A 19715-nucleotide genomic window follows, 5' to 3' on the forward strand; every position below is an offset into this window, starting at 1 on the left:
AACAGCTTTTCCCCAGATTGATCTTCAAAAAGAGAAAGTCCTCGGTGTAACATAGTGGCACGTACAGAAGAGTTATTCCCTTTACTACTGCTTCACATAGTGCAATAGAAAATGAGAGGAATGTTTCGGGAGGCTTGGCTCATTTAAATATAAATCAGAACAACTGGTATGGGACTATTCCTTTTATAGAACCCGATTGCAAAGACTCATTTTGCCAAGTCTCCCTAACGTGCTATACACCCCCAAATACACTGAACGAGTAGGGAACTCGTGATCCTACAATTGTTGTTGAAATACAACTCCCATCAACCCTCACCCTATGTCAAGGTGGTTGGGGCTAGTGGAAACTGCATTCCAACAATATCTGGCAACAGGTTCCCCCATCCTTGCTCTAAAGTGAGAATCGGGGCCATAACTACAGTGGAATGATGGGTGCAATCACACACACACACACACACACACACACGTGTCTGTGGGGCACAGCAAGGGCTAAGACAACTCATCCAAGTAAGCCAACAACAGAATTGTGTATGAGTGTGGGGGGGGGGTGCAAAGGGATGGAGGCAAGGAAGTATGTTTCAGTCATCACTGTATCTGACACTTAAATGAATTACATCCACCTGCGGACTCCAACTATAAGAGTCAACTTTGCTGAACACGAACTACTCAAAACTGTCAGAACATAAAAAAGATCAACTGGCATCCTGCAATCCTCATTCCTAGCATCACATCAAAATCACTCTTAAGAAAATCCTTTAGACACCAATATATAGATTTTTGTGCATGCGTAGAACTCTTGGAACCGAACCCCCGCATAAGATGTGATCATACTGTCCTAAAAGCCAGCGGCCATGAAACAGAGACAGTTAAGTGGCGAAGTGTATGCAGGATTATAGAAGTATGTTGTTCACAAGGACTAATTCTTATTAGCGTGCTAGCAGCCTGCTAATCCCTTCCCCCTCTAAAAGTAGAGTGCAAACAATTAAACACACCCACAAATAGAGCCCACATTAGAAGCATCTCTCATCTTTTATTTATTTTCTACAGTTTCTGGGTTGAAGGCGTAATTAACTTCTAATGTTATAAAAATAATTCAATCTTCATTGCAAGCAAACTTGCAGAAACGTTTTAAGACAAGCAGCTTGGAAATACTATAAAAATTCAATACTACAGCTTTGCGTTTGTAAATGTTGCATAAAGGAGGGGAGCAACACTTTGCTGTTTAGCTTAAATCCCTCATCAAGCATTCCAGATTCAAAGTCTAGAGACATACTTACAAAACATATTTCAGAATGAAGACATTTACTGCCCTCCCCCCAAAAAATTATTAAACAGGATTATTACTCTTGCATTCAAATCCCAAACTTTAGAAAGTTTTGTGGGAGGGAATCCCACTAACTCAAAATGGAATCAAAATCCAGTTTTGAAAAGGAACACCCAGCACAGTGATTTTGATTCTACCTTCAGGAAACCCTTTCCACATTAGCTTTTCTCCCGAGGAATCCTTATTATTAGAGGATTTTGAGACATATCATAGTGTGCAGTGTTCATTATGGTACATACCAGGCCGGCTGGTCCTTGCTTCTGTCCTGCGTGAACATGTAATATGCCCCTACAGCTGCATAGTAATGCTGAGCAAGTTGTGTCTCTGGGAGTACTGACCTTCATTACTTTTCCCCTGATAAGCTGCCAAGGGATTTCAGACCTCCCTAGACTACACTTTGAAAATCATTGCCCTATCAGAACACATACAAAACATCTCTCTATCAACATATTAACGCTACTGATTCATCTGGGTAGTACTTATGAAATTACCTGTAACTGTAACTTATATAGTTAAGCTGGTTTCTTCTGAGGTTTCTTTTTATATCAGCCGTTCTATTTATTATGTCAGATTTTATCAACTACCTCTACTAGGCATGTCCAAAGTCCGTTTTGGGGGCCTAATGCAGCCCACCGGTCGGTTTAATCCAGCCCCTGTGGCAGTTTATTTCCTGGGGTAAAATCCTAAAAAAACCTCAACTACTTCAATCCTAAAAAAAGGTAAGCAACTTTGGTCAGCTCTCACGGCCCTTCACTTCATCAAATCTGGCCCTCTTTGGAAAATGTTTGGACACCACTGCTTCTAAATGAACCCCACTGAATCATCAGAACACTTTTCCAGTTACATGTGTTTAAACCTAAACATGGTCAGCTGAACAGTTCTTCAAAATGCTATAGAATATTGGGGAAAATATGGTTGGAGATTTGAAATAGAGTTTTGCACTAAAGGGACATACCTCCATGATAGCATTACAAGTCTGAATTTTTACAATATAGTATGAGGCAAATATAGCATCCAGCACAGAGCTAGACTTTTACTCCCAAAACAGTCGTTCTTAAATGGTGGCATACTGCAAACAGATAGTCTGGTTTGCATATACATTAACAAATGTACTTCTACATTATGCCCATTCTGTATGAAGCCATTTGAAAGGTTTCCGAGTTAAAACTCTGCTTCTTCTGTATTTAGTGAAGCTGTATTACACACTCCAACTAGCAGTGCTTTGTCTGACAAATTGATCAGTGACACAACACAAGTGCAAACCCAGCAACACCTATCTGTTACTTACCAAAGCTTCCTGTTTACTTCCCCCAGCCACCAATACATCAGTGTGCACTAGGAATTGGAAAGGAATTCAGCATATCCCTCTAATATTTTGTTGTGGACCCAGATGCCACCTGAAAATGCACAGCAGTATGTTTCCTCTGAAGCTGGGTAGGAACAGAAGTACAGTGGTACCTTTGGATGTGAACGGGATCCGTTCTGGAGCCCCGTTCACATCCTGAAGTGAACGCAACCCGCGTCTGCGTGGGTCGCGATTCACCGCTTGAGTGTCTGCGCATGCGCGAGCGGCGAAACCTGGAAGTAACATGCTCCGTTACTTCTGTGTCTTCATGGAGCACAACCCGAAAACGCTCAACCTGAAGCATATTTAACCCGAGGTATGACTGTATAACTGTACACTGTCTCTGAAATCTTCATAACCCTTGTATTGCTGAACTAACAGTTCAATGGAAAAGTAATTTTCCAATGAACAAACATTTCTATATTCAGTTATGATAGCAGCTAATAAGTACAAAAACAAATATACTCATCTTCTGCAGCAACCAGTTTTCTTTTAATATAGGGGTGCTCAAAGGGTGTGACACACCACATTGGTGTGGCTGAAGAGGATGGCAAGTGTGGCAGGAAGATTCAAGGACAATCAAAGAAAGATTTTAACATTTCAGTGTTGTGTGGTATAGTAATATGGATAGACATATTTTCAAAATGAGAGCAAGAGCAAGTGATACAATTCTAGCTGTGATTCAGAATCACCACTCAAACAGGGAGCTGAAGAAGACTCGTTTAATTGGACACCAGTAGCAGGCCAAAGCAAATCTCCAAAAAAGAAAGTTTGTCAACAATATTTGGATAGCTATCTTGTTTGTATCCTTTGCTCCCACACAGGCTACACATGTCCTGCTCAGAGTAGGCTAAATGAAATTAATGAACATGATTAAGTTAGAACCATTAATTTCAACAGGTGTGCTCTATGTAAAACTTAGTTGAATACCACCCATATACGTAACTAGAAATCCGGAGCATGTTCCTCCAAAATAAAGAATATGAACTTTGCTTAATACCATATTTTTCGTCCCATAGGACGCACCAGCCCATAGGACGCACCTAGTTTTTTGGGGAGGAAATAAAGGGAAAAAATTTTCCCTTTATTTCCCCCCCAAAACCAGGTTGGGGAATCCAAACCAGGTCGGGGAACAGCGGGATGGCGGCGCTCCCCCGAGCTTGTGGGGCTGCCTGATGTCTGCCCGAAGTGCGGGGCACTCCGCTTCAGCGTGCTCCGCACTCCGTGCAGCAGGCTGCTATCCGCAGCCTAGAGAGCCCTGCGGGAACTCCCGCGGGCTCCCCAGGCTTGCTAATCGCTTCCTGAAGCCTGGCGAGCGAGAGGGGCACCGACCCCTCTCGCTCTCCAAGCTTCAGCGAAAGCCTGCATTTGCCCCATAGGACGCAGACAGATTTCCCCTTCATTTTTGGAGGGGGAAAAGTGCGTCCTATAGGGCGAAAAATACGGTACTTCTGGCAATTTGAACATATACAAACATGCAGATCAACCATCCTGCTTCCCTTATCCTTTCACTGTTTACCCACTAAATCTTTTGGAAGCACGGTCCCTTTATAAACAGGCAAGATCACGAGACATAGTCCCCAGGCATTGCAAACCCAAAGATTACACAACATTCAGCTAATTCAGTCTGTTCTCAATACCAGATGTATTTCTGGAGACTGTATCATAAAAAAATCACAGTAGGGCTCGCAAAGCTAACTTAGATCACTTTAAAAGACAGACCTATTTTACGACTCGGCAAAGGACTTCAGTTTTAACACAGCCACGTCTATTCCTTTTGCAGGTAGCGAGACTGACAGATTAACAACCTACCCCCTGCGTGTAACTGTTAATGCTCCCTTGATCTTGAACTTACTCTGACTTTACAATTCTAAATACATTGATTTATATCCAGAGATTCCCATGAATGGAGTTCTGCTTATAGATCTCCCATTGGCAGAAGCAAGCTGAACTATGGGATTCGCTCCCAAACGAGGCTGGGATGGCACCAAGTTGAACGGCTTTAAAAAAAGGACTGGAAAAATTCATGGAGGATAAGAATATCAATGCCTTCTAGCCTGGGTGTCTATGTTCTGCCTTCCACAGTTACAGACAGTGTGGTTCTCAAGACTAGCTGCTGCAATGAGGAGTGCTTTTGTGTTCGGGTCTTGCTTGCATGCTTCTCATAGGTATCTAGTTGGAGATTATGAGAACAGGATCCTGGATTAAATGGACCATTGGCCCGACCCAGCAAACTCTTCTTATATTCTTATGTTACATTCTCTAGGAAAAAATAAAGATTCCATAGCAGAAAGTCAATAAATTGTTGCATGAGCAGACGATGAAAGGGTATGCATATTTCTGTGGCACTCAACAACAACAAATGTTTATTCGGCTTTTACGCCCATAATGAACACAACACAACAAAACAAATCAAATAAAACAGCGGACTCGTACAAATCACAAGTAGTATAACACAGTTCACTACTCACAAGGACAGATATTAGTCATTCATAGAAAAAATTTAAGATTAAGATTAAAAATTTAAGGCACTACACTAAAATCAATATCTGATGTCATTATAAAAATTCTTATAGCTATCAATAATCGGCTAACATTCCATTCCGTCTTTTATACGAAAGGACGGCTGTTAGGAATTTAGCAACCTGTAAGGTAATATGAGGATCCACATCTTGAAGAACCCAGGCAAGCTGTAGGTCCGCTGGTTTGTCAGCAATAGGCTGGGTTATGGGGTTTAGTATACTAGCACGGGCTGAACTGTACAAAGGGCAGATAAACATAACATGATGAAGAGATTCAGATGTTTTCATTTCACAGGCACACATTGAAGGGACTTGGCCCTTAGAAAATCTATGTCTCAGCACGTTTGTTGGAAAGACATTGAACCTAGCTCTAATGAAGGCATAACGGTGAGACGCGGCCATAAGCGATGTTAAGTAGGACGGAGCACGGTAGATAGGGGTTATGCCGAGATTTAGCGGTGAGCATACTCCACCACCAGCTACGAAATTTTGATATAGCTCCACATCATCCAGCCTTTGATTTATACACCTTTTTGCCACATTTAAATCCAGCTTGAGCAATTCAGTGGGCGAGATCTCATAGGACAGCAGTTTGGCATGGATTTTTCCAGACCACAAATTTGTGAAGTTATCACGCCACATGCATTGAATGAGATAGTGGTCCGGGAGTTTATGCCAAAGTGATATCCAATAAATCAGAACTCTCCTCCATATAACTAACTCCACTGAGGGGATCTTCATTTCTAGGCGAATAGCCGCATTACTTACGCATGTTGGTAATTTTAGAAGTCGGCGTAAGAATTGGCTTTGAAGTGACTCTAAAGGTGAGAGGTTTGCAAAGACAGCCCATAGAGGTGCAGCATAGGCTATTGTAGCCATCACTTTAATGCTATACACTTTCAAGGCCGCCGGGATGAATAGGCCCCCCTCAGAGTAGAAAAAACGGAGGAGGGAGTATGAAAGGGCTTTTGTCTTGTTTTGAAGATATTCAACGTGCGCTTTCCACCCTAAGTTGTATTGAAAATAAATTCCTAAATATTTAAATTTATGTACTTGTTCGATTTTCGTGCCCTCCAGTTTCCATGAATAAAGTTTTCGACTCCTTGAAAATATCAGTACTTTGGACTTGGTGTGGTTAATAGACAGATGATTAGAGTGGCAATATGTCGCAAAGATCTTTAGTGCCCTCCTTAAACCCACTCTGGAGTAAGAGAGTAGTACCGCATCATCTGCGTAAAGAAGTAAAGGGCAACGGTAATCTGCTATACGAGGGGTGTGGATAAATTTTTGTGCGACGGCTAGTGGGTTCCTCATATCACTGATAAATAAGTTAAAAAGAAGAGGCGCTAGAATACAACCCTGGCGTACACCCCTATTTACTGGCACTGGATTGGTCAGGTCTCCAGCAGGGGATAATCTCACCCTGGCCACGGACCCGGCATGAAGTTGGGAGATAAGCCACAGGAGCCTTCTATCTATTCCCCAACAGGCAAGTTTATCCCAAAGTAAATTCCTCGGAATACTGTCAAACGCAGCTTTCAAATCTATGAAAGCTGCGCAAAGTTGGCCCCGTCGAGGTGTCGAGTATTTCCGGGCTAAGTGATAAAGAATAATTGCCTGATCTGTTGTGGATCGGTTTAGTCTAAATCCAGCTTGCTCAGGTCCAATCAGGTCAGCCTCAACTGACCACTTCATCAACCTTGCCAGCAAGAAACGGGCATATATTTTCCCAATGGTCGAAAGCAGACTGATGTTCCGATAATTCCCTGGGTCGCCGGGAGGGCCTTTTTTGTAGATAGGGATTATAATGGCCTCCTTCCACGTTCCTGGTATTAAGCCCGTGGCATTTACTGCGTCGAACGTTTTAGCTAAAATCCCTGCCCACCATGCAGAGTGAAGCTTTATAGCCTCAACAGGGACCAAATCTGGCCCAGGGGCCTTACCTGTTTTCAGCTCAGCTATCAAATCTAGGATTTCAGCAGGGTCGGTATTGGACCAAACGGGAAGGGGTTTAGAAGGACTCCAATGAGAGGCAGGAGCTTCTGCCACTGAGAAATATTTTCTCAGGAACTGCTCCCATGTAGGGGCCGGGATCACCGTTAGGGGATATTTCGTGTTTCTTCCCTTTATTAAAGACCAAAATTTCCGGGAGTTATTAGATTTTGAGGCAGAAATTATAGTCTGCCAACGATTTAAATGCCACTCCCTTTTGGCCAATTTCTGGGCCTGTTTGTATGCTTTTTTGGCCAGGGAATAAGATGGAGGTAAGGCCGGAGCGCCGGAAAGTTTATAGTCCTTATATATTGTATGCAAATGGAGTCTGGCTAGTTTGCAAGCAGAGTTAAACCAAGGGGCGCCAGATTTGAAATGAACGTTTTTAACTCCGTAGGTAGGAGAAGTAAAAAAGCCAGTTAAAACTTCTATCAGGCAAGAAAAAAATTTCATACAGGTAATAGGATCACGCGGGACTATTCCTTCGTCTGGCTGATCCCCAGAAAACATTTCTCGGATAAAATCTGTATATCTATGAGCAAGAGCAGAGGACCATCTAGTCCCCTTTATTTTAGTGGACGACTCCACCATCACTGGGATTGGGTGGGAGCGGTCGAGCAATTGCCAGTTAACACATAACTTGGTTGTCAGGGGAAGATGGTCACTAAAATGGGCATTATCAATTTTAAAAGAGGTGACGTACAGGAATAGATCCCGGGAGACCAATACATAGTCAAGAACGCTGTTTGATTTTAACCCCAGGTGGGTGAACTCTCCTGGTATGTCTGGAGGGCACCTGCCGTTTAATATAATTAAATTAAGGCGTAGAGTCATCTGATAAAGCAACACTCCTGCCTTATCAACTTTGACATCCTTTGATATTCTAGAGGGGGTGTATGCTAGATCGTAAATATGAGCGCCGGGGTCAACCCACCACTTAGACTTTTTAAGAGCTTCCCAATTTGAGGCTATCCGAGCGTTAAAATCACCTCCAGTAATGGAGGGGACATTGGGATATTTAATATAACAGGAAAGTAAAAAATCCTCTAGGGATTCCCATCTGGAAGTAAGATCAGCTGCTAACCCTCCCGGAGGTAAATAGACATTTGTAACCAATAAAGAGAAGTTTCCACCAGAGATCAGTCCGGTAATAGCATAAGGCGGAAATGCATGCACTAGTGAAAGTTTGGCCTGAAGTTTGAGGGAGATACCAATCGTAAGGCCGCCTTTTGGGCGGCCGCCATTCACTGACGGACTAGCAGGCAAACATATAAACTCAAAGCCATTTAACTCGATTTCTTCTTCCACCCAGGTTTCTTGTAATAGTATGATAAGGAAGGAATTAATATATTTTTGGAATTCTGGATCTAATTTTTTGCTTTTCCATCCAGCAATGTTCCAGCTTAGTATTGAAGGCTGGGGTTTCCCCGATCCTCCAATTGACTGTCAATCGGAAGGTTGGCTCAACTTTAATGCGGGAAGAGGGGAGCCAGTAAAGAAATCAGTTATCTTCCTCTGATGAAAAACCGCTCGTAAGGGCTGAGTGGGATTTGCAAAGTCATCAGGCTGTTGAGGTGGGCCACTCGATCCAATAGGAGTAGGACCATGAACAGGGGTGGACCCCTCTTCCAAGAGAGTTTGGTGGGCTGCCCGGGGTGGACCGGCTATCTCGTCAGAAGTTAGGTCTCTCAGTAGCCTGCTGCTGGTCTTACTTGATTTATGTGGCCTGTTGGGTCTTCAATCAGTTCCTTCCCTAGTCTTGCTGTTGGATCCAAAGAACTCCGCAAAAAGGGATCAGACAGGGCGAGAGGGCTATTTGGGGGGGTAAGCAAAGGCACCCCTTCTCTTGATTGATCAGTGCTATAAGAAGGTTCCAGGTCTGGCATCGATGAGTGTGTAGATGGGGATTTTTCCTGTTGAGTGCTACTTTCTTCGGGTAAGTTTTTCGATGGACGGTCATGTAAATCTATTAAGAGCACTGAAGATTGTTCTGCTTGGAGGGAAGGGCTGGTGGTTGCTTTTTGAGGGTGTTTCTTATCCTCCATAGCCGACATGCAGTTAGCATTGGATATTGAGAGATCCATATGCTCTGGTTCTACTGGGGGAACATGTTCGCTGTACGTGAGTGTTCTGGAGCTGAGCTTCCTAATAAGTAGGGTTTTAAGCGATTCCAGTCTATTGATAATTTCTCTTTGTTCTGCCACCGGTAAATCTGCAAAGGAGGCAATGAGTTCGATCTCTTCTGGTGGTGTCAGGCCACTTCCCAGATGGACATTGTTCTTTGCTAGGGGTGTGGAAGCCACATAACTCTTCTCCTTGGGTAGAACACCCACTCCGGTGTCCACTGGTGAATCGGGTTTAGTAGATTTTGAGCCCTCTTTGGTTATTGCCTCCAACAGTAGGGGTTTAGGCGTAGGATCTATAAAGGCTCTCGTTGGTGCTATCCCACAGCGAAACAAAAATGCTTTCTTTCGTAATATAATAGTGGGAATTTTTGTGGTTTGGAACGCAAGCAGGACTCTCTGAGATTTATGATGATGGGCAAGGGGGAGGACTGCACAGAGGTCAATTTGTGTTGCCTTCATGTTTAAAAGCACCTTTAGGAGTTCCTTGGCACCAACCAGAGTTCTCCATCTTGGATCCCCATTTTGTATAATTAGGCTCACTTTCCTTGGTGTTAAGATCAAGGATTGATGGCTTAATTGAAGGTTAAGGTTGTATTTAAATTTGTCAGTACGTTTGTTATTTAAGGTCAAACTTCCCGTCTCCATCCTCTCTTCAAGGGACTTACCAGCTGACTTTGGGGAAGTAGTGATTAGCTTTTGTTGGAGGCTGTGCAGCTGGGACGAGAGATCATCTAGTCTTTTAAATATACAGTGCAAAGTTTTGATTATTAGATGAGACTGTTCAAATGTCATAAGATTGGCTGTGCCAAAGACCTGTTCCTCCTTCTGAGGAGAGGCTACACTCTTACTATTGGTCACATCGCTTGTTATTTGTGGAGTTATCCGTTCTTCGTCTTTAAGAGCTGATGCACAATCAATCAGAGGGTTGAAGCGGTTCTGAGTTTCTACCATGTAGGAACAATTCAGTAGATTACTCCCTTCTTTAAAGTGACAAGGATCAACCCTTGTTTGCTTTGTTCTCGGAAAGGGAACGGAGGCTATCTCCTCGGAGTCTCTAAGACGTTTCCCATGTCCCATGATTTAGATATCAGGAAGAGGGGGGGATAGTATTTCAACGCCAGCTCAGTTCAATCCTACCAGCGCTTACCGTGGGAGTAAATTTCACTGCCTGTTCACATGAAAGTCGGCTTCCTCACCTTCACCCTCGCAGGCCGGCAATTTAGTTTCCACAAGGAGGCTTGAACGGGGGAGTTTCTCATGCAACCGGCCGCATTCGCCTCTCTCCTGACCTAAGCTTTGTAAAATAATAGCTGCCAACCAACAGAGATAATACTAAGGCTGCTAAAAACTAATAAAAACTGATAAAAAAACTAATAAAAACTGATAAAAATAATAAAAACAGCATCAACTGATGCGGAGCTCAAGACGACGCTACTGCTATCGACGCCATCTTCACCCCTCACTCACTTTCTCACACGCACGTAATCAGAGAGAGCATGTGTCATCTTTATCGGTCAACTTTGAGCAATTGTACAGAGTGTGCACAACTTGCCTTCTTCCCCCCCTCAAAATATGAACTAGTCCCTACCAGTAGTTACCTGACATCTGCTTGGCATGGGCTACATAAAGGTACAGATACAGGACCCCTGACCGTTAGGTCCAGTCACAGACGACTCTGGGGTTGCGGCGCTCATCTCACTTTATTGGCCGAGGGAGCCAGCGTACAGCTTCCAGGTCATGTGGCCAGCATGACTAAGCCGCTTCTGGTGAACCAGAGCAGAGCACGGAAACGCCATTTACCTTCCCGCTGGAGTGGTACCTATTTATCTACTTGCACTTTGACGTGCATTGGAACTTGCTTTTTTGTGAAAAGGTTTAAGACAGCAGTAACAGCTGGAATTACCAATGGATGAAACAAGGCCTTGTTTTGTGTCTATCACCAGCAAGATACACTGTGAAAGGTGAGTGAGCAATGTGTCATGAAGGGGAAAAAATAGGGCAGAGGGAGGAAAAGCTATGAACACCATGTGTTTTGTGTATGGAATCCCTGAAGTGGCTGCAATGGCTCAAATGAAGCCAGAACCTCAATGAAAATGCAGGGTGCTTTCATTATCACATTTCCAGAATAGCAAAGAAGTGTCAGAGTATATTAGGATGTGACTTTATCACCATCCACTTTGAGATGCTGAACCTGTTTAATTCCTAGATAGATATGAATAGTATAAATAGTTTGGAATACAAATATAACTGAGCTCAATGCGAAGCTCAATGTAAAGCAGTAGCAGGTCTATTTTAACTCTGTTTGAGATGCTGCAATTTTTTTAAAAAAAGATCAGATGCATGAACCAGTAACATTTGTTAAAAATTAAAAACTAAAGATTAATGCCCAAAATACTTCTACCCTTTCTGAGATAACATCGCAAGCTTTTTAAAGCATTTTTTTAAAAAAATCTAGACAAGACTTGGCCTGTCAAGTTCACCACACATTGGGAGGAATTAAACATCGCACTAAGGTGATCCTTTTCTAAATGCAAGCGTTTTTGCTTGCTCAATGGAACAACCTCTATCTCCTTTCTCGGCATGCTGTTCTAGGAGTAAAATAAATTGTGAATACCAGTTTACTTTATTGCTCAAAGACCTTTCTAAGAGTACAACACTGATTTTGACTAGCTGTGCATTTTCTCCTTCCTTTCCTAGCCACTGAAAGAGAAAATGCAATGGAGGTGCAACTATACACCTACCTTTTCTGGCAGGAAGATGGGGACTGTGTTTCCACTAGCATGTGGTGGAGGGTGTAACTACCATGAAACATGCAGCCATGGCAGTAAAGTATAGGCACTATACCTAGCATAGGCAGAAGACCACATCAGATTTTTTTCATCCCACCATCCAACCAAAAAAGGCTTCCATGTAGGCTTATAAATCACTGCAAACAAGACAATATGAATAGGATCCATACAGAGATGGCTCTAGATACTGGGCCATCTAACCCTAAACGACTTTGGACCAAAATACCTAGCAGAATACCGCCCCTAGTCAATCTTTATGACCTCCTGAGAAGTCCCTGCTAGTTATTCCCTGACCAGCAGAATAGGTAAAGGTAAAGGACCCCTGGACATCAATAGTGACTATGGGTATGGTGCTCATCTCCAGGCCAAGGGAGCCGGCGTTTGTCCACAGTCAGCTTTCCAGGTCATGTGACAAACATGACTAAAATGCTTCTGGTACAACGGAATACCATGACGGAAACCAGAGCACATGGAAATGTCGTTTACCTTCCCGCCGCAGAGGTACCTATTTATCTACTTGCACTGGCATGCTTTCAAACTGCTAGTTTGGCAGAAGCTGGGACAGAGCAATGGGAGTTCACCCCGTCGCACAGATTTGAACTGCCAACCTTCTGATCAGCAAGCCCAAGAGGCTCAGTGGTTCACAGCGCCACCAGCGTCACATAGTGACAAGGTGGAAGCCTACCTTCTTGTTTATGTAGCACCCGTTCTCTGGAATGCTCTCCATCATTGTAATATGTGATGCAGAGGCAATAATAACCTTCAAACGCCTCTTAAATATTTCCATGTTTACACAAGCTTTCATGGACTCTGACTTGTTTTTTAATTCTCTGTTATATGCACTGCTCAGTTTTATCCATGGTACATGGTTTTGGGTATTTTCTTTCCAGCTTATAGGTAGGTTTACTGAATACAGTGGAACCTTGGTTCTCGAACGGCTTAGTTGACAAACAAATCAGCTCCCGAACGCCGAAAACCCAGAAATAAGTGTTCCAGTTTTCGAACATTTTTCGGAAGCTGCTGCACCTTGGTTTTTGAACATCGTGGGAGTCGAACGGATTACATTCGAGAACCAAGATTTCACTGTACTATTGTACAGTGGTACCTTGGGTTACATACGCTTCAGGTTACATACGCTTCAGGTTACAGACTCCGCTAACACAGAAACAGTACCTTGGGTTAAGAACTTTGCTTCAGGATGAGAACAGAAATCGTGCTCCGGCGGCGCAGCAGCAGCAGGAGGCCCCATTAGCTAAAGTGGTGCTTCAGGTTAAGAACAGTTTCAGGTTAAGAACAGACCTCTGGAACGAATTAAGTACTTAACCCAAGGTACCACTGTATTTTTATTGTGCTTATGTAAAGCAGTTAAATATTTTTATTACATTAAGTGGTTTAAAAATTGCATGAATGAAATAGAGCAAGTGTGATACACAAGATTATTAACAGAAGGTCCAAATAAAGCCTCTGCAACACGTAATATTTGCCACTGAGCAGCACACCAACCAGCCTATGATTGTGGTATACAAATAGTCACTTGCAACCAAAAAGGTGAATGTGTAAACTCTAAATGGGAGCACCTGTACAATATTTTGTGTTGTGTTTATAAAAGTGAAGATAACACTTCCCTGAACATCAACATCTGCGCCGGGTAGGCCCCAAACCAATGGGTTCAAATGACAAACAAAATTTATTTGTACTAAGCATTAAAAGTTCCTGATGCTGCTAGCTGTTTGACAACAGAACAGACTGCCTCAGAAGATGATGGCTTCTTCATCATTAGATAGACATCCAGCCCCTGTTTAAAAACTCATATCAGGGATAGGTCTCCTGCATCAGCAGCGGGTTGGACTAGTTGAACTTTGAGGCCCCTTCCAACTCTCTGACTTTGTAATACTTAGTTCAAAAATTAATTCCACCCATTATGCTATACATTGAGTTGTAGAATAGATGTGTGTGTAAATAAAAAGAGTTGTCTTGAACTATATTCAAAAAATGACAGACAAGCCTCAAATTGGTGCTTGGTAGAAAAATTGTATTGCAGCAGAGTCAAAACCACCGTCTGCCCAAAGGTGATCAGAAATCTTCATCAGGGTAACGAGATAAGATATTATCTTCCTACAAAGATTATTTCCTTAACGTGCAACCCTGTATCTGTTTATTCAGAAGTACAATTGTGTTCAATGAGGCTTACAGCACAATGCTATGAATACCTACTCAAATTCAAGTGCCACTGATTTCAATGAAGTAAGTAAGTTTCGTATTATAGCGTTACTCCCTGTTTAGTATATTGCAGCCTTAGGTATCTTACTCTCAAGGGATTCTTCCTTCAGGAAAAAATGTATCTGGTTATTCTCCCCATGGAAGTTTACAAATTGAAATACTTGAGAAAATTTATAGGTTTTACTCTGCCAAATTAAAAAAGGATCCTACCAAACACCAGTTTGAGGCCTGCATCTCTTCTTTTGAGTTCTTTTCCTTTTCATTCATTCTTTCTTGAGCTGCCTTCAGGCATCTACTCTGTTGCTACAAAGCAGCCAAAGGGAGATCTGCCTGATGGTCCTATATCTATGGCACAGATGGGGTACTTTCTTACACTGGAAAAAAGATAATAAAATATTAATAATATTTAGCATTTACGAAGCACTCTTCACAGACATTATCTCAATGAATTCACAAGGGAGATTAGCACCACTATACCCATAACACAGATGGGCATAGTGCTGGGTGGAGCTAATGGGATTGGTGAAGGCTGATCTAGCAATGCATGGATGATTGTGGGGGCTGTCACCAGAATTTTTTGTATACTATCCATAACAACAACAACAACAATAATAATAAATTATTATTTATACCCCGCCCATCTGGCTGGGTTTCCCCAGCCACTCTGAGCGGCTTCCAACAGAACACTAAATTATCAACTGCAAGCCACTTTTGAGGGCCAGTGAGTGGTGGGAAAGTAGCATATAAATGTTGTTACAACAGCCATCAACTTCCTCACCGATTCACCACTATGCATTTGGCGCACTGTGAATATTTTCTATAAGCCTAAACCAGATCCACATGAAAGTTCACTGCAAATAAGGCGTTGCTTACATAACCAGCTCTGCTAAGATTAAAGTCCTTCAGACCATAGATTTCATTATATTAAGTTAGCCGTAGTACAATAATTCTCAAAAGTGGGAGGATTACAAGGAAGATCAGCAACAGAGGGTATCAGCAACAACCATGAAGGCATTATGGCATAACAGCAGAATCAACTACGGGTGGGACCATCACGTGATTCCAAAGACATCAAAGGAATTCCATTAGTAGGCTCCTTAGCTTTAAGTCTGGGAACTGTTGAAACTGTTGTTTACTGACATAGGTTTTCTAAAAAGATCTAGTTACCTATCTAAGCAAATACAATATAAAAAGTTACAATTTTTTTCATTCTTTGCTATATTCCAGCTCTAAAAGTGCTTAACTTTAAAAAAAAAATCATTTATCCACTAGAAATTATGTTTACCATTTACAATACAAGATTCTGGACCCTGGGAGAGAGAAAATGTTGCTTGTATGTATGTAACAATAAAAGCCAGCTGCTACACAACCACGTCTCAAAATTTGTAAACTGCTTTGAGGTTTGTTTCTTAACAGTCATGTAGAGAATAGATTTTTTAAAATAAATAAGCTGCACTTTTACTAAATGAAGAATCGTAGAATAAAATATACACAAAATAACTGCTATGGTTTTGGGCTTCTCCTCAAATTAAAAGGTTTATTTCCACAAACTACATGGACATTCAAATTCGATACCTTTCTACTCAGATCACTGAATTCACTTACTTCCTTGAAAGTGTGTGCTGAATTGCACCCTTTATAAAGTGAAGAGCTTCATTCACATCATTTGTGATCACAGCATATTTGACCCTGCAAATAATATCACTCTAATATTCAGTTAAAGTTACTTTTAGTACTGTACTGAAATAGTAATTCTTACTTTTTAGGCTGTTTCTCAGGTGTGGCTTCGGCCAAGTTACTCAAAAAGCCTTTTTTTCCAGTTTGCACTACACTCACAAGCATATTCCCTCCTTGCTTAAACTATTTCACCAACATATCCTTAATTTCAGACACACATAACTGTGAAGTTGTTTTGAGTTCCAAGCCTGAACAGCATTCTGTTATTTCTGGTGGCTAAACCATGTAGTAAATCCTGGCAGGCCTTGAGCCCAAAATATAGCTTCCACTGGAAAGAAAATTCCTTTCCATAAGCTATCCCAACCCAGGAAATTACAATCAAGGTTGTTGTTTTTTAACATTGTATTTCACAAAGCTTAGTTCTCTGGGGCAACATCCTATGTTCATCATACTCAGAGCAGACTCTTTAAAATAACTGACTTAATTTACTTAAAACTCCCTTGATTTCAATGGGCCAATTCCAAGTACAACTAGTACTGTAGAACTAATACTGGCCATCAACTTTTGTGCAAGCAAGTCTAGTTCCAAAGGGGAGGCGTGTTGCCAAAAAAAAAAAAAGTACCTTGCTTTAGTTTAAGGTGTATCAAAATGCTAAAAATTAATAGTATTTGAACCACCACAGAAAAACCAAGCCTCTGTGACACAGACCTTTTTTCCATTTGAAAATCTCACTCGCTTCCATCGACATTTTCACTTAGGAAAGGGTGCAAGGTCACAACTTTCCCTTACTCCCCACGCCATTGATCTAAGCACGGCCTGCGCTGCTTTGCCACGCCATTACTTTTCCAGGCACCCACCTTTTGCCTGCTTACAAAAGAACCGATTTCCTTGCCACCCCAAATCTCCGATTTCACCATTGCCCGTCCCAACCATCTCCGGAACAGCAACCCATTCAACCTCTCGTGCGTTTCTTTTCTTTCTTTCTTTTAATCTAGTATTTATTTCCAACTTCGATCATGGAGGGGCGGAGAGTGGGGGGGGGAGGGTGTGGATAGGAGGGGAAGCCTCCCGTTCAAATCCTGGAGTCCTTGTCCTCCCTGATCAGCTCCACAAAGACCCGGGTTGGATCCAGACCCCCCACCGCCCACCCCGCACTTTGGAGCGCCGTCCATTTAAACAGGGAAAACGGGCGGAGAACAACGTCGCTCGGCAGCGCCCCCTGGCGCCGCGAGGTCATTATATCGCGCATATACCGCGCATATAAACCGCTTTTTCTTGGCCCGTCTAGTTGAGCCCTTGGGTCCCCGCGAACCTGAAGAGTTGCGTGTGGGCTTTTTTTGTGTTTTGGTGTGTGTTTTTTAAACTACCCCCGCCCTTTAAATAAAAGCTTCCACGTTCGCCGGCCTGAAATGCCCCCCTTTTAGCTGTTCGGAAAAGAAAAAGATCCGCCAAAACACGCGCCCGCCCGCCAACACGCACCCCACCCATCGGTGCGTGGCTCTGGTTTCCTCAGCTCGAAGGTCCCGCTTTCCCCCGGAGCGGCCGGGGCTCGAACCCGCGGCCCGCCTCGCCCCTCACCCCCCTCCGAGGCAACCGGGACCCCCGAATGGGAAACCAGCCCCCGAGCTGCTGGGCTCCGGCAGGCCCCTCCGCGCCCCCCAGGGCCCTCTCTCTCCCGCCGGCCCCGCTCGGCCTCCGGCCTCCTCGCTCCGGCTCCCCCCGCCAGACCCCGGCGGACCCCGCCCCGAGCCCCGGGGCCCCGCCGAGCCCCTCCGCCGGCCCACGCCCCCCTCCTCGCCCTTCGCCCTCCCCGAGAGGGAACGGGGAAGTCCCGGCTTACCTGTCATTGCTTTTCTACGCCATCTTGGATCCACTTGTCAACGTCCTCGCAGGGCATTGTGGGGAAGGAGGGAGGGAGGGGGGAAGAGGAGAGGGAGGGAAGGAAGGAAGGAAAGGAAAGAGGGGGGGGAGCTCTCTTCTTCCCTCAGCCCCGTCCTTCCCACCCCCCTCTTTCTCTCACACACACACGCCTCACGGCAGAGAAAAGTTAAGCAAGAAGGGGGAAGGTCGTGCTTCTGCAGAATTGCTTGCTCAGCCATAAGGGGAGGGGGGTGAGGAAAGAGGGAGAGGCATTTGAGAGGCAAGCAAGGTGGTTGGTATTATTATTATTATTATTATTATCATCATCATCATCATCATCATCATCATTGCTTTTCCCCCTCAAAAGATGTTTAGGGGAACTCTCATTTTGACTCAAGGAAATCACCATTTTATAGTTCAAATTGGGGGAAATAAATACAGTGGTTACATACGCTTCAGGTTACAGACTCCGCTAACCCAGAAATAGTGCTTCAGGTTAAGAACTTTGCTTCAGGATGAGAACAGAAATCGTGCTCCAGCGGCAGCAGAAGGCCCCATTAGCTAAAGTGGTGCTTCAGGTTAAGAACAGACCTCCGGAACGAATTAAGTACTTAACCCGAGGTACCACTGTACAGGAAATGGGCAGAAGTACAAAGATTCATAAAACATTTAGGGGTAGGTGTACCCCTGCATCCCCCCAGAAAAAAACACTGAACATCCTGTTTTAATTATTATTATTACTATCATTATCATTATTCTCTTCTTTATTTTATTATTATTATTATTATTATCATCATTTTTAAATTTTTATTATCATATCGTTATATTATTATTATCATTTTTAAAAATTTATTATTACTATCATGATAATTATTTTATTTATTATTCTTATCATTATTACTATTGTTGTTACTAGTGCCATTTTTCTAGAAAAAGAGGTGCAGCAACTCACCACAAACACCTCTCTTGTTCTCTTAGAATGGCCCACCGGAAAGGATTGCCGGAACGGAGTTCCAGAGAGTTCTGGCTGAAATAAAAAGCCCTGATTATCATGATCATAATTTCTATACTGCTTTATACTTTAAAGAAAAAAAATCTCAAAGCGGTTTACATGGTATGGTGCAAAGAAAAGTGAAGCAAGCAGGAGGAGGGTTGTGCTCGTACAGGGGTAAAGGTAAAGGTAAAAAAGGCAAAGGACCCCTGGACAGTTAAGTCCAGCCAAAGGTAACTATGGGGTTGCAGCGCTCATCTGGCTTTCAGGCCAAGGGAGCTGGCGTTTGTCCACAGACAGCTTTCTAGGTCAGGTGACCAGCATGATTAAACCACTTCTGGCGCAACGGGACACTGTGACAGAAATCAGAGCTCATGGAAACACTGTTTACCTTCCCACTATTTATCTACTTGTGCTGGTGTGCTTCCAAACTGCTACGTTGGCAGGTGCTGGGACAGAGCAATTAGAGCTCACCCCAACTGCTGACCTTCCAATTGGCAAGCCCAAGAGGCTCAGTGGTTTAGACCCCAACACCACACACACAAATACCACATACTGGGGATCCATGTTGCTTACTCAGCCATGTGGGGGGAAGGAAGTGGTGAGATGGGTGTGGAAGGCAAGGTGGTTGTTTTTTTTAAAAAAAATATTATTATGATCATCATTTCTATACTGCTTTATATTTTAAAGAAAAAATCTCTAAGCAGTTCACATGATATGGTTCAAATAAGTGAAATTAAAAAGGTAAACATACCCCTGACCGTTAGGTCCAATCACGGGCGACTCTGGGGTTGTGGTGCTCATCTTGCTTTATAGGCCGAGGAAGCCGGTGTTTGTCCACAGACAGCTTCCAGGTCATGTGGCCAGCA

General features: G+C 43.2%; 1 protein-coding gene across 6 annotated transcripts in view; it reads right to left on the bottom strand.

Moving 5' to 3' along the window:
- HELZ (helicase with zinc finger) overlaps positions 1-18023 on the bottom strand; it is a 126545-nt gene extending 108522 nt beyond the window's left edge. For 2 of the 6 annotated variants that reach the window (XM_083427188.1, XM_083427186.1), the window contains exons 1-2: positions 17836-17917; positions 14529-14692 (exon numbers count right to left, since the gene is read on the bottom strand). The gene's annotated coding sequence lies outside the window, so the exon portion shown is untranslated. Of the gene's footprint in view, positions 1-14528; positions 14693-17835 lie in introns of all 6 variants that reach the window. The other 4 variants (XM_083427187.1, XM_083427185.1, XM_083427190.1 and 1 more) reach the window with 4 other exon arrangements.
- Between the last annotated feature and the right edge of the window lie 1692 nt (positions 18024-19715).

Source organism: Podarcis tiliguerta (genome assembly GCF_965153285.1).
Source record: "Podarcis tiliguerta genome assembly, chromosome: 2".
NCBI classification, from domain to species: Eukaryota; Metazoa; Chordata; class Lepidosauria; order Squamata; family Lacertidae; genus Podarcis; species Podarcis tiliguerta.